At 35.6% G+C, this 20,822-nt stretch overlaps 1 protein-coding gene across 2 annotated transcripts in view; it reads left to right on the top strand.

Moving 5' to 3' along the window:
• The first annotated feature begins 285 nt into the window (after nucleotides 1-285).
• ptprfb (protein tyrosine phosphatase receptor type Fb) overlaps nucleotides 286-20,822 on the top strand; it is a 179,163-nt gene continuing 158,626 nt past the window's right edge. The window contains exon 1 of one of the 2 annotated variants that reach the window (XM_052548628.1): nucleotides 286-605. The gene's annotated coding sequence lies outside the window, so the exon portion shown is untranslated. The remainder of the gene's footprint in view (nucleotides 606-20,822) is intronic. The other variant, XM_052548626.1, reaches the window with a different exon arrangement.

The raw sequence follows: 20,822 nt of genomic DNA, 5'->3' as shown, positions 1-20,822 counted from the left end.
TGTGTGTGTGTGTGAGGACTGGGCTGATGGATATTGTAATATAATACATTAAAATTATTACATACCATCTTTGATTACATGCATTTTATTTGGGTTAAATCTAATTGAATCTCTGGATTGGTTTAGGTTAAACCCCACTAAATACCTGCCCCTCTTAAAGCAACCACACTAATCTAAGCGGGGACTAATGTAATCGATTCGTGAACGGCCGAATGGTCACGAATGTTTCCGAAAATGCGCGCTAGCAACCTGTAAGTCAGCCAGCCTGCCAGGCAGGGAGGGAGACGGCGTGATTGAGGGGACTGTAGGCAGGCAGACCAGCAGAGAGTCTCCGAGCGCTCTGGAGCAGAAGTCCGTGAGACACAAACTCTGGATTCACAACAATAGAAGCTTTTCCACTCTACCGTAGTTATAGAAACCAGTCTTAATAACGGGATTATAACAGCCGCGTGGCACATTAGTAAAGGAAGAGTCGTTACTCTGTGGAATCAAAGAATTTTCCAGTCTATTTTAAAAGTGGATTTGTACGTGGCCAACTGAACCGGGTGAAACGAGCGGTTGCCGAGCACGGAAAGAAATGCAAACCGCGGCGGAACGGAGAGACGGTGAGTTCAACGCGTTTCCTTCTTCGTTCGGACTTGTTATTGACACTTGCTCGACATTAAGCACTCATTTGAAAGTGATTATCAATTGCATTAAACGCGCACGCTTTTCAGCCACGAGGTTTGGAGCAATCGCGAAATTCTAGTATTTCTTAAACTAACGGGTGAGTTGTCGTCGGCTAAGCTAGTGTACTAACGTTAGCTAACTGAGCGATAAAAAAACTTACATATCTTTAGTTTAGGGTGCTTTAAACACAAGACCACTGTAGGCGAGTTCCTCTCCCAGAATAGCAGTTATGAGAAAAACTGATTATATTTTCTTGCAGTGACTCTAATTTTGGTGCCTCGTGGTCTAAGAGCAAGTGCAAGGAGCAATATAGTTATGTCATGCAAATGCACTTACTAATGATGAGCTGAGAAGCTGAACTATGACCACAACATGTATTCGATAATACCCGGCGCATATTTTCTGGGGTAAAAGACAAACATACAGAACAAGTGTCGCGGGATATTCTTATGTCACTATGCTGACCGTGAGCGAGCTCACTTCTCCAAAGATGCTTCATCTCACCTAAAATATGCCACATATTAGTGTTGTGCAATCGTGTCAATGTTTTGTTTACATGTGCATACATTTGAACTGATTCAGTCTTGTGTGATCATGAAAAAGCGTACAGAAATTAATTCCAAACACGTACATGGACAAGATTGTGCATTTTTTTTTCTCCAAGATGCCACCGTCTGTGGATGAGCGTGCATATTTTAAAACGCACACTCCCACATAGATTATTATACAGACATATTGGTCTTTTTTTTTTTTTAGTTTTTTTTTTTTTTTTTCAGTTTTCACCAAAACGTAGCCGTAGGGTGCCTTCAAAGACGATGTCTGCTGAGTTCAGTATTTCTAATCGCATTAAAATCAAACGTCAGTACATCGCATAATGAGTTTGTGCGTTTCCAAATCGTAATATTTTACGAAACTGATCAAACTCTTTTAGAAAATCTTATTTGACCTGTTTTTGGTGGGGCTTCACAGAAACGTGTCAATGAGAATTAAACGAGAAGTAAAGCTCGTGCGTGTTAAAACGCTAGGTCACCCAAAATCAAAATCCTATATTTACTCGTTTATGTTGTTCGCATCTATACCACTTTTTCCCTTGTACCACAAAATGATATTTTCTGCAGAATGGCAGTCTTGTACCTTTCAGTTTCAGAGCATCTTATTACCAGACGTTATAAATGATGACTGAGGCTGTCATTTTCTCACAATCATGCCTAACACTTCTGTTGCTGAAGAAAGGAAGACACAGGTTTAAAACAACATAAGTGTGAATAAATGATGACAGACTTTTAATTTGTGAGTGAACTGTCCCTTTAATATCACTTATGCAGCAGAACAATGCCACTCTTGTTATGCTATCCACATTATGCATAATTATTTGTTATGCTGGTTTTGTTGCCCTTTCCCAGGTCCTTCCACACAGCAATTCTATACGCCAGGAGTTATTTTAAGCAGGAAGCCTATAATATACATGACCATACGTGAACGCTAGCTGCGGGCAAAGCTTTCAACAGTCCAGAGTTTTTATTGATTAAAAACAAACTAACAAGCAAACCAGCATATATGAGGAACTTCAGAGCGCTCATGAAGCATATCAGCAATATCAAAAGATCTGGAGGAGCTCAAGACTGAGCAAGTTTCATGCAATTGCATCAGAAGTCTGGAATAATTTGGCCAAAGACAACATCGTTTCCTTGATCCTGTGCAGTCTTCTGGTACTATTGTTCATTTGGTCTGTGTAATTAGTTTAATATTCTGTCAGTTCTGGATTTATTCATAAAGACAGAATGGCTCCTTGGGCTAAACAGAGAACATTTGTGACCCTGGACCACAAAACCAGTCTTAAGTCGCCGGGAAATTTTTGTAGCAATAGCCAAAAATTGGGTCAAAATTATCGATTTTTCTGTTATATTTGTGAGATTTTATTTTTTTTCTTTACAGATTTTATGCCAAAAATCATTAGGATATTAAGTAAAGATCATGTTCCATGAATATATTTTTTTAAATTGCCTACCGTAAATATCTATAAATACTAATTTTTGATTAGTAATATGCAATGCTAAGATCTTAATTTGGACTACTTTAAAGGCGGTTTTCTCAGTATTTAGATTCTTTTTGCACCCTCAGATTGCAGATTTTCAAATAGTTGTATCTCAACCAAATATCATTGTATCCTAACAATCTATACATCAATGGAAAGGTTATTTATTCAGCTTTCAGATGACTTATAAATCTCAGTTTCGAGTAACTGACCCTTATGACCAGGGTCACATTTGTGGTCTGGATTTTGACAGGCATAAAGATGAATATCGCCCCCAGTAGCACACACATGCACATTTATGTACGGTAATTGTGTTTGTTGCTTTGGTGAATGATTGAACAATACAGTCAATCACTGTGACCTGCTGAAGTAAAATCCAATACTAAAAAAGATGTTTCTGAAAAGGATTTTGTGGATACATTAACTGCATGTCAGCATGTTTTACATGAATAATGCAAGAGTCATGGCAGGTGTCAGTAAATAGCATGAAACCATAGCAGATGCCCTGTAAGCAAGACATGCATTTGTTTCTAATGGATCTTTGAGTATTTTTAGCAGCTTTGTTGGTGTCAGTATATAATTTGGCATCTTATACCCTTTTACCTCTTTTATTTTAACAGAGGGAACTAACTGGCATGTTCCAAATTCTCGGCCCTCTGTTGCCACATGCTGAAAAGCCACTTGGTGCAAACTTCCCCCTTGCTGACGCTGTCTTATGGTTTCCATATGCGCTGAATTTGGGGTAATTTCAAGGCAGGGGCTCTAATGAGAGATTTTATTTCTGTAATGCATCGGTTGTGGTGTCGGGGATCAACATTTATAGGAGTCATATCTGGGAACTGAGAGCATTTTGGACTTCTCAGTGGCACATGGGGCTCTGGCATGGGAGTTTTTTTATTTAAACAATTCCGCCTAGTCGACACTTTTAAGGAGTAATGTGGCACAGTCAGTGTGGTCAAAATATTTTCAGTGTTGTAAAAGTTTCAGTTTTTTTTAGGGAAGTTCTGTTCACTCCAAGAAGGTCACAAGCTCCTGAAAGAAATACTACATTTAATTTCTTTGCCCTTGAACACAACGGTGTCTTTCTTGCTTCCCTCGAAAATTTAGTGCATAATAATAAATGAATATTGTCTTTATTTCAAATGCATTTAAAATTCAATACTGTCTCTCCATCTGGTGTTGGTCTACGTGGTAAAAGTCAACAAATAAAAAATTAGGCCTAGGCTATATCTGACATTTGCTTTTCGAATAAATTATAATTTTGCAAGATTTCAAAATGAATCACAAGGACTTGATCGTGAATCTTTACAAACACGAGTTCACTACTCCTTTAAAGTGACCATCATTTGTAAACTTCACTTATGGCCTTTTAACTTCTGTTGCTCACTTTCCTCTGGGTCCCCATGACCCTACGAATGCCAGTTGGAAGTCACTCATTGTGTTTTCTCTACCCAAGATGCTGTCATTTTGAAATGACAAAGTTTCCATGTTTCACAGCCTCTTCTGTGTTTAGAGGCCTGTGAAGAAGTTAAGTGTCTGGAAGCTAATTATTTAGTAATTTGGCTGCTGATTGAAAACAGGTTCTCCATTAGTGGGCCTGCTGGTGGGATTATAAACCATTTACACCACAGTTTTATGGGACATCTCCATTTAACGAAAAGTGGAAACAGACTTTGGGCCAGAAACGGTCCAAACCTTTTATAAGAACGGTAGCTGAGCCTATTTCAAGGAGCCCCCCATGTTTTAAGTTCTACATTATTTGCTTAAATTACACCTTTAATGGTTTATGCTGTGAGGTAATTGGATAGGCCCTGTTCTGATTTATATTGGAGAGTATCTGAGCAAAGAAAGAGACCTTACTCAGCAAGTTGTACTTTTGAAAGCCAGCTCTGTTATTGGTTCCATCTTGTTCAAATGTGAAAGCCGATTCTTTTGACGCTTGTTAATATCGGTGCTTGCCTATAGGTGTGTGATATTTGATTATAATTCAGTGTTTGACACCAGAAATAAAACGTGAACTCTTTAATGTCTCATGCTATGGCTGGACAGTATGACATGAAAATATCAACCGATTTTATTTATGGTTGCCAGGTTCATAGAAATGTTGCTTCTTGCATGCTATTTAACAATGCAACTGATTTGTGGTCACAGGTTTGCAAATGTGCATTTACTGACTCATTGCATCACTCCTGGCTCAATCAGCCATGTTTGCAATGCATCACTGTTTGTAGTTATTGCATGATGTGAAGCAGCTGTTTATGCATGCAGACACTAGGTCTTCATCTAAACCAGTTGAGATGAAGACCCCCTTTTATCTTCTTTTTTTATATTTTATTGTATTATTGTTGGATCTTTTTTTTTTTTTTACATATCACAATGCTGTTATTTTTACTGGAAATCAAACACATAATTGTATATGTGGTTTACAGGGACTCTCTTTAGATGTAATGATTTTATACTGAGCTATTCAGGTTGTTTGTTCCTTAACTCTAACCCAAATATATATATATATATATATATATATATATATATATATATATATATATATATATATATATATATATTTTTTTTTTTTTTTTAATACTGTACGTTATAATGAATTGATGCTTAAATTTAATTGTTGCACTTAAAACATATATATTTTTTATTTATTTAGACAAAATAGTGTAGAGGTTTATTTAGTTGATTTATTGGACATCTGCCTTAACATAAAAATAATTATAAAGGTATCATATTTTCTAACACTTTAATATTTCTAGATATTACTCGTTCCATTATATAAGATTCTACTCATACCGCCCACCCCTAGCTCTTGTAGTGCACAGATGATGCTACAAGCCATGTCAAGTTTGTGGTTTTGTGTGTGATTTATTAGATTAGTTCGTTAGTCACCAGGCTCCGTCTCCATTGTGGTGGCTCCATTAGGCATAAGAATGTGTCCGAGGTACGATTACTGCCAGAGAGTCGTGTGATGGTGACCTCCCCCTCCATATCCTGATCCAAACACGCAGACACACGTACACGGTTTCCCTCGCTGTCTTTGTTGATTCATTTCTTGCTACTCTTTTCTGTCACCCCGATTTTCAATAATCCAATAAACTCAGGCAGCCGCTTGTCATATTGACATGCATTTGGTCCCGCGTGCTGTCACTCAGGAAGATGAATGTTGAGGGAGTTGCGAGTCGCAGTACTGATAGAGAGGATTCTTTAACGTTTATGCAGCATTAATGGCCCTGTGTGTTTAACAATTAAAAAATTTGCTGAAGGCCTCTTTGAATATTGATAAGGGAGGCTCTTGTGCGGCTCTGTTTAGATTACTGTGACTTCCAGTTGGTGTAGGTGGGTTGACTGTCAAAACAGTGATTTGGATTGCAGTGCTTGCTTTTAAGCATTATTGCAGCATCAGAGTTAAGATGTTCACAAAACCAATAATAGTGGGTGTAGAACACATTATATAGAAGCCAATTCTGTCAAACAGGACAGTTTAGTGAAAGTGGGTGGAGATGTCCTACTTGTGAAAATATGAATTGGAGAAAACATATGTGGGCTGTGGGAATGGAAGTTCCCCCTTTAAAAATAGTTACTTACCCTGTTGATAGGATGGTTACTCAAGACAAGTGGTCAACCTTTTAAGGGGCTTTCGCACCGGAGGAACATTTTCATAGGTCATAGAACTATTGGCGAAAGTACCCGCTTTTTGGCGTTTAGCACCGTAGGAACTGGGAACGTATTTAGTTCTAGGAACTCCATTTGGGGGAACTAAATTAGCTCTTATACCTCAGAGTAGGGTCTAAAACAGTGCTATAGGTATAAACTGTGACGTGTGTATGCTGATTGGCTAAACAAACGCACTATTCTGACTGACGATGTCCTTACTATCTTACCGTGTCAGTTATATCACTGTCTATACAGGGTCAGAAAGCTCTTGGATTTCATAAAAAATATCTTAATTTATGTTCCAAAGATGAATGATGGTCTTACAGGTTTGGATGGATATGAGGGTAAGTAATTAGTGACAGAATTATTGGGTGAACTATCTATCCCTTTAAGTCTGTGGTCTTCAAATCAGTCATTTTTAAAATCAGTGAAGATTTGAAAATCATCTTTTTTGTCCTTAGTATCTAGATATGACTCGGGTCAGTTTCTTCAGTTTAAAGACTTTATTCTTATTTGCTTGGTTAATCAGTATTGGTATTCACAATGTAGGGATGGTTTAGTAAAGTAGGGCGTAATTGCAGTCCAGCTTCAAAATCAAAAGGTCAGCACTGACCAGATGCTCTGAAACAAATCTGTGTTCGTTTTATTTTAGTAAACATTTGTATTTTTTGCTCCGCAAAATACCTCCACTAGCACTTTCTCCTCTCACTGGATGGTCACTTTTGGAGTGAACTGTGGAATATTCTCAATTCATCCTGACAAGTCCGTTTTCTGTCAGTCATTATAGAAAGAAATCTTCCACAGATCATACAGCAACTGCTTCAGTAGTGTTGAAGGGAGCTACAGTAGGTGCTGTCTTAAGCTGTTTTTAAAGAGTATGGACAGGGTTTGTAGTTTTTGATGCAAAAGGTTTAGATTTTTATGTGTTTGTGTCCCACTGAGTGCAGTCTCTAGACTGTATCATGAGGACAAGAGGAAGCAGCATGCAGGAGAATGGGAAGATGCAGTTCTGGCACTTTATCTTCCCACTGGTGTGCCAGATGGAGAAGACCGAGGGAGTCCTGGCTTAGAGGGGGTGCTGGTGACTGCCCAACCATCACAGAAGGGCTCCCCCCTCTTTCCAACTGTGTCTGTCCTCCGGTCAAATACAAGAAGAGACCATTTAAACAGAAAAGCAACCATGGCAAAATGATGGATGGTTTTTCATGTATGTAAAATTTATATTCAAAGACTGAGCTCTGCAGAAACTCCTTTTTTTTCAAATAAACACGATTAGCCTAATTTTTAGGGCTCAAAATATAAATGACCTTGTGTTAGTCCTGAAAATGAGGCAGTAGGTACTGTTAAATGTATTATAAAAATTTTATTAGGGCTGGTAATTTAATGCATTAATTAGATTAGTGAAAAATAACGCGTTAAAATTATTAACGCATTTAACAGACTTTCCACACCCCAGACATGTGGGTCATCTGACAATTCATGATTGACATCAATAATTGATGAAAAATATGAGGCAGGGCAACAGCTCACTGTGTGATGGAGCTTAGAGAACATAGTTAGAATGTCCCTGAAATTCAAGATATGGGGCAAAAAGATATTAAAGTCCAAATTCAAAATATCGGAAAGGGGTCTTTTCACCCGGTCCCTCCTCAGAGTTGACGCACACACAGGTTGCCAGATTGACAACACAAATAGAAACGAGCACACTTGACGATGAATGAAATGAAATACACTGTGTTTTCCGCCAACTGGCAACCTGTGGTGCCGAAATATAATTGGGTAAACTGACAGTGGGAGGGTTTCACAAACCAAACCAAAACAAAGACTGACACTGACAAAGACTGGCCCTGGAACGCACATTTTCAAAGGAGAATATTGACTGTAGCATTGGTTTTTAGATAAATATTTTAACTTAGCATGTTTCTTAAATATCTGCAAACATTTGAACAAATCAGATGAATGAATAAACTTAATCATTAAGACATATACCACCACCTACTGGCAGTTTTAGATTATTATTTAGAGTATACTTTCATGAAATAATTTCATATTTCCATAGTTATAATAATACAATTTATAAAATAAATTATTAAAGGTATAGTTCACCGTCCCAAAAATGACAACTGTGTCATCATTTACTCACCCTCATGGTCCAAAATAGTATATGTAATCAATTTGATCAAACAAAATATTTCTTGCTGAAACTACTTTTTGTAATGTGTGACCCTGGACCATTTTTTATTAGTAACATGCATTGCTAAGAACTTCATTTGGACAACTTCAAAGGTGATTTTCTAAATATTTAGATTTTTTTGCACCCTCAGATTCCAGATTTTCAAATGTATCTCGGCCAAATATTGTCCTATCCTAACAAACCATACATCAATTGAAAGCGTATTTATTCAGATTTCAGATGATATATAATATCATCTATATATAATATAGATATAACATATACCAGTATTTTTCGGACTATAAGTCGCACCTAAGTATACGTCACATCAGTCCAAAAATACGTCATGATGAGGAAAAAACATATATAAGTCGCACTGGACTATAAGTCGCATTTATTAAGAACCAAGAACCAAGAGAAAACATTACCGTCTGCAGCCGTTAGAGGGCGCTCTATGGTCTCAGTCTAGACTAAAGGAGCACTGAGCAGCATAGAGCGCCCTCTCGCGGCTGTAGATGGTAATTTTTTCTCTTGGTTCATGTCAAATTAATTTTGAAAAATAAGTCGCAACTGACTGTAAGTCGCAGGACAGGCCAAACCATGAAAAAAAAGTGTGACGGAAAATACGGTAATACGGTAATATTTGATATCTCTAAATATCTAGAAATTTAAAAAAAAATGACCCTTAAGACTGGTTTTGTGCTGCAGGGTCACATGTGTGCTTGATGCTTTATACAAGATTGACTTTAAATTATATTTAGGGAGTAATTTCTCATCCAAAATCAATGTGCGATCAATTTGTGAATAATTAGTTTAATTAATCGCCACATCATGTAATTAATTGAAAATAAAAATGTAATCGCTTATTGGCCCTTATTTTTATTTTAATTATAATTTAAATAACAATATTATTTGTGCCTCAAAGCTAGTGAATTACTGGACCAATTGGGCAAATATTTTTTTGTTGAGCTGTGATTAGTATGTTTGTTACTATAACTGGTTTAGAGCAGATAAAGAAAGTGCAAATTACTTTAGTGGAAGCTTGTTTCAACCCAAGAGATGATTATAATGCTTTGTGTGATCTTTTGCTCTGTAATTACTGTAATGCACTTGCAGACAGTCAAACTTTGAGACTTTCTGGATTCTACTGATTTTATATTTTTGAGCTACTGTCATAATCATTTCATAAACCGCAAGTGATGTTGTGGTCAAACTGTATGTCTGGAAACACTACACCGGATGTCTCTCACTCATACTGAAGGACTGGACTGTTTCTCAGAAAGCCATGATTGGATTTAATCCAGACGTTAACAGGAAGCAAATGACTCATAAAACTGACCAAGGTAAAGCAATGAGAAACTCATAAAGACTCTGTCAGAATCTTGTTCCTGGGATGTCTGAATGCCAGTATGTTTTTCCCACAGAATATGTGAGAGTTTCTTGTAACATTATGTCAGAAATATCTCTTTTATGGCTATTTCGCATCCATGAGGAATAATTGGAAGTCTACAGATGCATTGCAGGTATACATTTGAAGAGTGCTCTGGAGTTGAATATACAGTGGAAGGCACCTGACGAGGAGTAGATTTGTTCTCAGACAACAATATAAGAAAGGTTAAGATAATCATGCCAGCAGAGGACAAAACGGAGAAGCTGTAAGGAGTACAGTGCCACCACCTTCCAGGAAACTGCAAATAAATGCAGACGCTGTGACACAAATTGTCACCTCAGCATGTGGAGTATTAGTCACAGCTGACCACCTAATGTGCTCAAGTCATGGTCCAAATCAGAGTAAAGCACAAGAAGTGGAATGTGATGGATACCTTCTACTAGTTTGAAAGACTGCGATATGTTGATTATTAGGTTAAAATGATAACTGAAAGAGGTGTCAGAAATCATTAGCACTTCTATTAATGACCGTTCAGCGTGAACCTGACAGCCCGTCATTATTAGTTACGTGAGGGAGGCCAGAAATGATTGTTAAAACGATAGTTCACTTATAAGTGATGTCAGTGTAATATGCTCACCCTCATTTTGTTCCATACCTGCAGGAATAATTCGGAGGAGTCCTCATGCTGCTTGTAATACATCAGTGTTTATAGTGACATCTAGGGCTGGGGTTTAACACAAATTCCACGATTCGATTCAATTCTCATTCAAAGTTTTGCGATGCTATTTGATTCAATTCCATATAGATTATTTTGGATATATATATCAGGTACAGTACATCACAAATTTTCTCAAAATAAAAGAAAACTCAAGTAATGCTGTAAAATATACACGTGAGTCAGTTGGTTCTGCATTAATATTGAAGGTTAAAATGTTTTAAAATTACAATTCTCTTTTTTTTTAAATAATAAAGTTACAATTACATAATATTTCTGCTTCAATTAGTTTATATATATATATATATATATATATATATATATATATATATATATATATATATATATATATATATATATATATATATAAACATAATGGTGGCTGTCATAAAAACTTGATGGATTTATTTAAACATAAATTAAACATTGAAGAACAGTAAAATTTATAATGAATATGTTATATGGTGCATATATTTAACAAAATGCCCCCTTATATAATATTTGCGATATATTTGATGGGAGGTGCCTTTCAACTTTCCGTCCATTAACTGAAAACATGCTAAACTAATCGGTTCTTGGGATTGAAGAATCAATATCATTCCGTAAAGATTCTATTAATATTGAGATAACAATTTTTTTTAAAACCAGCACTAGTGACGTCTGTTAAGCTCCTAAAGCAGAATTCAAGAAACACCACAAAAATGTAGTCAGTATGACTCATACCTGGACATGATGCCCCCTGCCATATCTTTCAAATCTGATTTGCTTTAATGTTACATACTGTAAGATTATTAATGCATGACTGTTCAAAAGTGTGGCGTGTAAACATTTTTAAAATTAATTGAAATTATTTTTGAAAGAAGTCTCCTATGAAAGCATGACTAAATATATTTGATCATCAAAATACAGTACAAACAAATAGGTCTATTCTATCAATCAAATTACTATTGTAAATTAAAAAATAATTGTTCTTTATTGCAATATAGCCCATTTTAAAAAGTAGCTAATTTATTCCAGCTGAATTTCCTGCAGCCAGTCTTCAGTGTCACTTGATTCTTCAGAAATCATGCTGATTTGGTGCTTAGAAAATATGTATTATTATTATCAGTGTTGAAAACAGTTTATTATTTTTTTGGAGAAAACCATGATAAATATTTTCAGAGAACTTCATGAATATAAAGAACATGATTTACATGAGTTACAAATTATTTGATTGCAAATGAATGTCTTATACTATCACTTTTGATAAATGTAATGAAGAAGGGAAAAAAACCCACTCCTGAATCATTTGAGCGGTAGTGCAGGCCCTATGTTTAGAAATGTAAATTATTAAATGATAAGTGTTAACAGAGGGGATGATAAACCTAGTTAGTAGGTAGAGATGAGGGCCGTTCGGCCGCTCTCCTAAAAGGCTTGTGATAAATGAGCCGGGCTTGTGGGTCTCTAAGGCTGAAAGGAATTGGTGGCATTATCTCTTGCAAATAGGTTTGAAAATGCTTTAGGCCACAATGAAACTCTGATTTATTACCCGAGATATTGTAAGTCGTTAGCTCCCATCTCCTGCATTGGTGTATGTACTTTTTCTCCCCTTCCTGCCCTCAAGACTGCATCTAAAATCACAAATAAACAATTGTTTTGCAGTTTTATCATAGAAATTCATTTTTGCATAATAGTTTGTGTTGGAACTGTACTTTATAGGAAGTAGCCATTTGCTTTTTTCTCAGCATGTCTGTCCCATCCGTGACCTTTTTATTGCACATCTTAGTTTTAATAGTCATAACCCCCATCTCTGCTCTTAAATCCTCTGCTGTCATGCATACACTAATCCATATATTCCCCTTCTTCTCTACTCACTTTATCTTTCCGTTGCTATAGGAAACTGCACTTCATAATCATTCTTATGGAAATGAAAATCAGCTCCTATAATGAGAAAGGAAGGAATATCAATAGGGTGGTCAAGTGTTTTGCTTGCATATAGGCTGCATTCATAGCAGCCTACTGGGAAATTTCTACTACCGTTTACAGCTCTTCTAGTCTTTAGACTGAGAAACTGTCCAGTAATGAACAGAGGAGGATACATGTGGCCTTTCAGTTGCAGTGGTAAATTATTTTCTGCTCTCCCAGTGTAATGTGCAGAGACAGCTACAAGTAAACCGCTCTAAACTTGGTTTCTGAGACGAGTTTAAATGCTGTGGTACAGCCGGACATGTGAGTACGGGGTGAGTTCTGAAAATAGAGTGCAACAGTTGGGCTCTGCGGGTAAAAACCCCATTCATTGTCTTCATATGGGAAATGATTTTAATGATAACTTCTTAAGCTCTTAAGACAGACCTGTTGTGAGCACACCGAAAGAGACATAATTGAGTCGTCTCTCTGCCCTATCAAAATACTTAAATATATTTATGCATATTTTGTAAGGAGGGGCAACAGCGATCGAGGGCTTGAGACGAGTACTCGGCCATGACATCGACAATCGATCATGAAAACGATGATTGATTATTTTTTTCTTCATGTGTCCAAACTTTTGAGTGCTACTGTATATATAATACAGTATATACATAAACAGACACAAACAAACACTTATAATGATGTGACAAACATAATGGAGGTTATTAAACAATTTAAAAAGAACCTTTGTTATTCAAAATGTGCCTGACATCAGTGCACTTAACAGTACACTTCACATCATTTATAATAAATAACTTTAAAACTAGAAAAATAGAACACTATGTATATAATTTGAACTAAGAAAAGATTTCTTTTTTTTTTTTGAAAAAAAATCAAACACGCCCCACTCTTGATTACTCGTTTTTGAAACCTATTTGATGATCGAAATGAGACATTGCCAAAAATGCCCATCCCTAATATTTTGTAAACTGAAAGTAAAATAAATATATATATATATATATATATATATACATATTTATAAATATATATATATATTTTACTTTCAGTTTACAAAATATTAGGGATGGGCACTTTTGACAATGTCTCATATATATATATATATATATATATATATATATATATATATATATAAAGAAATACGTCTCCCTTTTAAATTCAATTATGTTATTTGTAGTGTTTCATGGTACTATAGTTATTTTTCTCATTAAAGCCATTAACAGTTAACTGAGATAACAGTTTGATTACAATAAACAAATTAAATTGATTGGCTGTTTTTGTCATGGTACTTAAACATACATAGTTTTCATTAATTTTAGCCTTTGTTGATGAACCTGAACCTTTTTTGACTAAAACTCGTAGACAATATGATAAAAGTGCAAGTACAATAAATGAAAGGTGTCACTTTTTTTCAGAAGACAATTAACTTTTAGTACTAGTTTTTATTTAGAATAAAATCAGAAGAAAATAAACAAATCTAACTATTTTAAATTGAAAACTGGACTATAATACATATATACAAGTATTTTAGTATATACAGGTTTTAATCTTTTAATTATTATATTTTTACCCATTTTTTGTTTTGTTTACATGCTCTATCAACTCTGGCCCTCAAGATTTTATACTTCATAATATTAATAATACGTCATATATTGATCTACATTTACATTTTTTGGTCGACTTTCCTTCATTCACTGGGTTGATTTTGAAACCCAGCCACATTGAATGTTGTTTTACTGTAATATAATAATTATGAAATATTATTTGCATATCCCCTTTTTGGTTCTTTTCATATGGTAATGTGTGATTTGAAGTTCACAATAGTTTAAAATAATCACAATCCCTAATTAATCAGGCAATTATGTTAAAATGATGACCAGTTTCCTGAAAGGTTCTCCCTTCAGAAAGCGCAGATGAGAGCAGAGAAGTTTGTTTGCTGCACTACATGGAAAATGTCAGGTCACTTCAGAGTGGAGTATCCTCATGAAACTGTACAAGCATTACATGGAAGAATGATCACTGGGCTACAAAGACAATTCTGATTTGTATTTATCTGAAAAGGCAGTTTTATATTAATTGTGTCCATCAAATCAGTACGTTATTGTTCTCAATATAGTGAGCTTCAGATAATAAATGGGCATCTGAAAACAGTCACACGGTCTCCATCTGAGGCTATAAATAATCTCCATTTTAATTAAAATGAATTTAAACAGCCTATGAAACCTCACAGCTGTTCTTAATGAATGAGAAGAATGTTGCCACAATAGCTTCAAAGGAAAGACAGCAGGCAGCGAGTCTCTGGGTTTGCTCTCTGTATTTTAGCCTGAAGCCACTAAAGCTTCATTTACACTTACAAGTAACACGAGATCCACACAGGTTATTCACATGAACATTTTTTTTTTTTTACACCTGGTATTAAACCATGTGGTATGTATTAGTCATGTGGGTTAAATCATTCCCATCCAACAAACATACCCTCATGAATATTTGAAATCAAAATTAACTCTATTTAAAAATATTAAGTATATTTAGTAGCAAAAGACAGTAATTTCATCGCTTAGAAAAAAATTCTAATTCGGTAATAAATTGCTCATAATTTTTTTTGTACACATTTGTTTTCAAAGTTGTTAAAAAAGAAAGAAAAATAACAAACAAAAAACTTTTAGAGTATGTTTTACAAGAAAATATTCATTCAGTCTTTATTCTTTAATTTTATCTTCAAGTTTCTCCACCAGTTGCCCACAGTGACCAAAGATGATTAGCAATGACATTTTCTTCATTGATATTCATCTAAATGTTCATCTAAAGCCTTTGAAGTTCTTTTGAAGTGAAATATTTTATGACTTTTCAAAGTCTGATAACACTGACTGGTAAATTTGTTTGAGAAATCCATTTTGAAAATCATTTTTGCAGTTTGTATTGCTCGTGGTACAGAAATGGTCACTTCATCTTTAATATACCTGAATTAGCTGAATGGTTATCATGAGGTACAGTATATTTTCAAGCTGCTTTCTTCTATTGGGTTTACACCAGTAAGTTTGAATGCACGGCCAGTCGTACACAGAGGAATTTGGAAAGGGAACATGGTAACGTTAAGTTCTTCTGACTGAATTCATGGAGCATCTCAAATGCTAACTGACAGAGGATGCTTTTGCAACATCACCTGCCATCAGTGTCTGAATTCTCCACCACTGCAATCCAGCTGCAGCTCTGAGTGAAAGCCTCATTATTATATGGCTGTTCCTGGTGTGGACATCCGGACTATTATATCATTTAGGTAATTAGTGATATTCACACTCTTTACATACATATTTTTTTAGTGACAGAGCATGCCATTTCTCGAAGTGGGCTGTTAATATTTTTAAATGGCGTACTTGCAAGTGGATTATTTAAAAGGCGGCGTGTCAGGCAGATCTTTATCTGGTGACTTAGCAGCTTGAGTCGGAGGGACTCGGCATGGCATCTTTGAATGCTGATTAGATTGCCTCTCTCTCTTTTTCCTGCCGATTGAATGGCACGTTAAAAGCACGTAGGGACTGAATGTGATTTAAAAGCAAAATTAGAGAATGAGAGTTAGTTGGAATACTAAAGTGATAGTAAAAACATTGGTCTAGATTGTTTAACCCTCCAGTGACGTGTGATTACGTGAAAATATGTTGTGTAATAAGTGTTTATTGCCCTGTATTGACTCAAAGGTTATGTTGTGGCTCGATAGTCTCGCCAACTTTCAACACAGCAGGATGTGGCTTGCCCTTTGATTTGTGTGCTGAAATCATTCTTTGTATGAATCAAGATGTGGGATATTCACCCAAGATACCCTTTACACAAGTGTTCAGAACTATACAGTATTTGAGTACATGGGGTAATAAGATCTACTTGACTCCAAAGATGTCAGGCACATTCAGATGAAAATGGGCATGAAGTGCCCCCTCCGATTTTTGGGCCTAGTGGATCTTGCAATGTTCAAGAAACAAGGTTGTTTTGAAGTAGGGCTGATTAATGTAGACACAAATCTGTGGCAGAAATGACTAAACATATAAACTTGTTTGTCCAATTGAGCCAAACCTTCCAAAGATTATTTGTTTCTGTTATGATCTACCCACCATTTCATTTCATTTCATTTGCAAACATCATTAATGACCTGTCATATCAATTCAACATTGGTGCATCCCATAGTTTTGGAATAGAACCAATGGAATAGAACCATTTATTGTGAACTTTGCAGTATCATATTGAAAATCAGTTTTTAGAAGTCTTTTTTATTTATTTTTATAAATATATATTTTAATAATGGCCCCAAGTGGTTCTAATGATATATTAAAAAAAAAAATTCAGCTGCCGTGGTCTCAAGGCACTTGGCATTTTCGATTTCATCCAATTTTTAAACTAAACTTTCTGAATAAAAATGGCTGCACACTGACAGTGATATTTCAGTTTGCCTTAACACTGTAGGTGGAAAAGAAGCGTGAGGAAATGTCACGGCCCAACTTCAACAAAAAGCTACGGTGCAGATTTTGGTTAAAACTGAATGTCATGCTGAATGTAATCAGAATTGGCTGTTGAATAAAATCTTTTTTTTTTTAATTTCAATGGAAAGATGAGACCTGCTTTGAGGGGAATGTCAAGCTTTTGTTACTCACATCATGAAAAGAGTGTCTGTGGGCTGAAAAGTGCTAGTTTTTGGTCTGGGCTTTTGGTAGTCTGTGCTTTTACAGTATGAAGTTTAAAGCATTAGGGTTTTTTTTTTTTTTTTTTGCAGGCAGCAGATGTGTTTCTGTAAGGATGCTTAGAAAGACTCCATTCTTTGTTTCTTATTCTATCACATAGTGTTTTTCGCTGTGTTTCTGACAGTTGCTCTCAGTGTGCTATCCCTCTGAACAGGTGTCATTCATCATTATTCATTTTGAATAGCTTATCCACTTACTGACATTATTTTTTATTCTTGTAGAATGTGGCTGTTCTTGTGGTTTTTTCAATTATGCTATATATTGATTCATTAAGTAAAAAAAAAATCCTGTTAAAATATGCTGCACAGAATATCACTGAATAAATGAATGTTGTTTGACCTAGGGTTGTGCCGATAGACGATAGTATCGTGTATCGACGATAGTATCGTGTATCGACGATAGTCAGAGATATCGACGATTAGCAGATTTTTCTGTCGATAGTCAAGACCACATTACTCTCATTCTCCTATTAATGTATTAAATTATAATAATAATTAATATTATTATTTGTATTTTTATTAGGCGGCCTATTATAATTCGTCTATCAAACTGCCCAGCTATTTCACTTCAGCACCGCATTTCACACACACACACACAAATGAGGCGCAAATGAGGATCAGAGCCTGTAGCCGTAATCTATTATTTTCAGAAAGTCAGTGCATAGAGGAGCAAAATTTATGTACATTATATGGAAAATAATGTTTTTTTTAACCTTAAACCGCATAAACACATTGCATTAAACCAAATACACAAAAGAATGTTCTTTTTAGCAACGTCTTTTGACCCATTTAAAATGGATATTTAAGGATTTTTTTGTAATCGTTATAAAACACAAGGCATGTTGTTGCTGAGGTTACAGGCCTCTAAAAAAAAAGGAGTAAAAAAAAAGAAAAAAAGAAGTGTTATGTGTATAGGGAAAGTGTTAGGTCAGGTGTAGATTTTTTATTTAGAGCTAACTGGTTCCAGTCCAATCAGGATTGCATATCCAATAAAAGTTGAACTACAATTGTTGATTTATTTCTGTTTTTTCGTTGACGATCCTACATCAGCAAAAGACCTGCATGCAAACATTGACGCCTGTAGCCTTTCTTTGACGATAAGTCTTATCCTGTTTACCTTGTGCATAAAGCCCTTGTGCTTTGAATGAAATGAGTTGCCCAGTTTCCTAGAGGAAAAAAAAAAAGTCTAAACAAATCAACATCAGAATAAGTTCTAGTAAATATGAGAAGTGAGATAATTATAATTGAAAAATTAATTGGAATTTTAATTAATGTCTTCTGAAGTGAAACTCTTGAAGGCACAACGCTTATCGGACAGAAGAAATATTGAATTTCCATCTACGGAAAACACATCACTCTGCCCATGCAAACTAACACTTGGATTGGAAAGCAAACAACTATATGATGAAACCAAAGGATAGAGACGTGCACAGATCAGTAATCAGAGAAATCACACATTTAACTCAAACTTTCCATTTTTCATTCAAAATTGCACTCAGCATTGAACTGTCAGCTAATGGAACGGCCAGAGTTTGATTATCTGCCTTTTTGCTTCAGCAGTTAAAATGACTCTACTTTACTGACCGAATCACATGGTCTGTATCAATACTACCTCTTAAAGACCTTAAGTGAACATTACGCTAACATCTTTGCTCAATCTTCAGAGCAATAGTGAATTGAACAAAGCTGTAGACAATTTGCAATCCACGCTGGGGCACTTCAAGAGAAACGGTAACGTAAACAGGACGGTTAAAGACAAATCAATTCCACAGTAACATGTTTAAAGGAATATTTCTTTATTCAATACAGGTTATGCTCAATAAGAAGAAAGTATACCACACACACACACACACACACAACTTGTTCCCACTTATCCCGCTTAAAAAAAAAATAGTACAATTCAAGTGATTGTGTTCAATTCATAAATGATAAAATACTCAATATTGTTTCCATATTGTAGCCCCCAAAATAGCATGATTTTAGTATATGAATATAATTTACTAGACTTTCTTGTCCATCTTTAAATGTTCAACTCCTTGTGGGAGTAAATTCTAATAGTTGAAAATTCACCAAAAGCATATGTGGCAGCAGCCCAACAACGAGGAGGAAATCAAATTAAAGTCTTCTCTGTAATGGCATCAAATTCGAATGTGGGGAATTAACACTTCCTCACATTATTTTTAAACAAAGTGCTAATTGTGTCCTTGTAGTGTGGTGGAATTTTAGTTTTTAGTGTACTGTTAAACTTCTTCTAAATCAATTTCCTGTCATTATCAGCATGTGCTTGTTCATTATCTCTCATGTCCTAATTTAGCTTATGTCATGACTGTTAATTACCAACAAGTGTTTGTTGATAATTAATATGTCAGGCTGTAGACTTATAGTGGAAGTAGTTGTCAAATTTAATGTCTTCTTTCCGTTTATGCTTTAAAAAATATTTATTTTGTTGTAAAGGAAGTCCTTTTTTAAGTTTTTGAGAACAGTACTTTCATCTTGGGCCTGTTATTAGACTTCAGGGACATGGGAATCCAGCAACTCTGACATCTGATTGTTTCCTGGATGAATGGATTTGAAGTGAATAAACGTGAGCACTTTTGAGGTGTTCACTTGTTTTGTTATGAGCAGATATTTCATTTTCTGCGGCTGTCTTATACTCCTTGATGATGATAGATGAGATGATGTTTATGCTTTTTAAATAAGTTTTAAGTATCAGTGTGGGTGTAGTGAACAACACAGCAAGGCCTTGAAAATATTTAGCCTTGTGCTTGATCTGTTTGAACATGTCATGTTCAGGGCAAATGTTAAAGTGTGTTTGAGTTTTTTAAAATACATGTTTAAAATTGGGCTTTTATGTTTGTGAGCGACTTTCTGGAAAAATCTTCAATTAAGACATCCCCCCCTGTGGCAAACTGAGGTTAAGTTGCCTTGCTCAGTGGTGATAAATGTGGTATTTGAACCTAAACCCTTTTGTTTACCCACCCAGGTCTTTAACCAGTAAGCCTCATTAAACCATAGATTTGAATAATAACAGTGAGAGCAAGCTTTATCGTCATACTGTGACGGCAGTCGGCTGATGTGGGCAGTGGAGCTCTGCCAGGCTGTCCAAGTGTCTCCTGCCTCATCTCTACGGGCAGTGTTTCTCCAGGGAAACTCTGGGCTGAGAATCTGATGTTTCTAATGGCTACAGAGTAGGACAGCCAGTGGAACAGGTGGTTTGGCTCCAGATTGTGAATATCCAGAGCAGAGCTGGCCAGATAGACAAGACCTACAATTTCTGTCCAACTTCAGTCCACTTTGAGTGTTTAAGCAGCGGGAATGAATCTCCCTCTGTTCTGAAGAGCATCAGTGCTTTGAAAATGATGAAATGCAAAGCAAATCACCATCTTGTGTAGGGAAACCACACAAGAAAAGCAAATGTATTTCTCAGACTTTCTCAGATCATGTACTGCTGTGCATAAGATTACCTAAATTATGGATTTTTCACATTTGAGTAATGAATTATTAAAGGGGTCAAATGATGCATTTTTAAAGATCATTATTTTGTGTATTTGG

The sequence above is a fragment of the Carassius gibelio genome, chromosome B2, assembly GCF_023724105.1.
Source record: "Carassius gibelio isolate Cgi1373 ecotype wild population from Czech Republic chromosome B2, carGib1.2-hapl.c, whole genome shotgun sequence".
NCBI lineage: Eukaryota > Metazoa > Chordata > Actinopteri > Cypriniformes > Cyprinidae > Carassius > Carassius gibelio.
The sequence above is the reverse complement of the archived record's forward strand: the minus strand, read 5'-3'. Positions and strand labels throughout refer to the sequence as shown.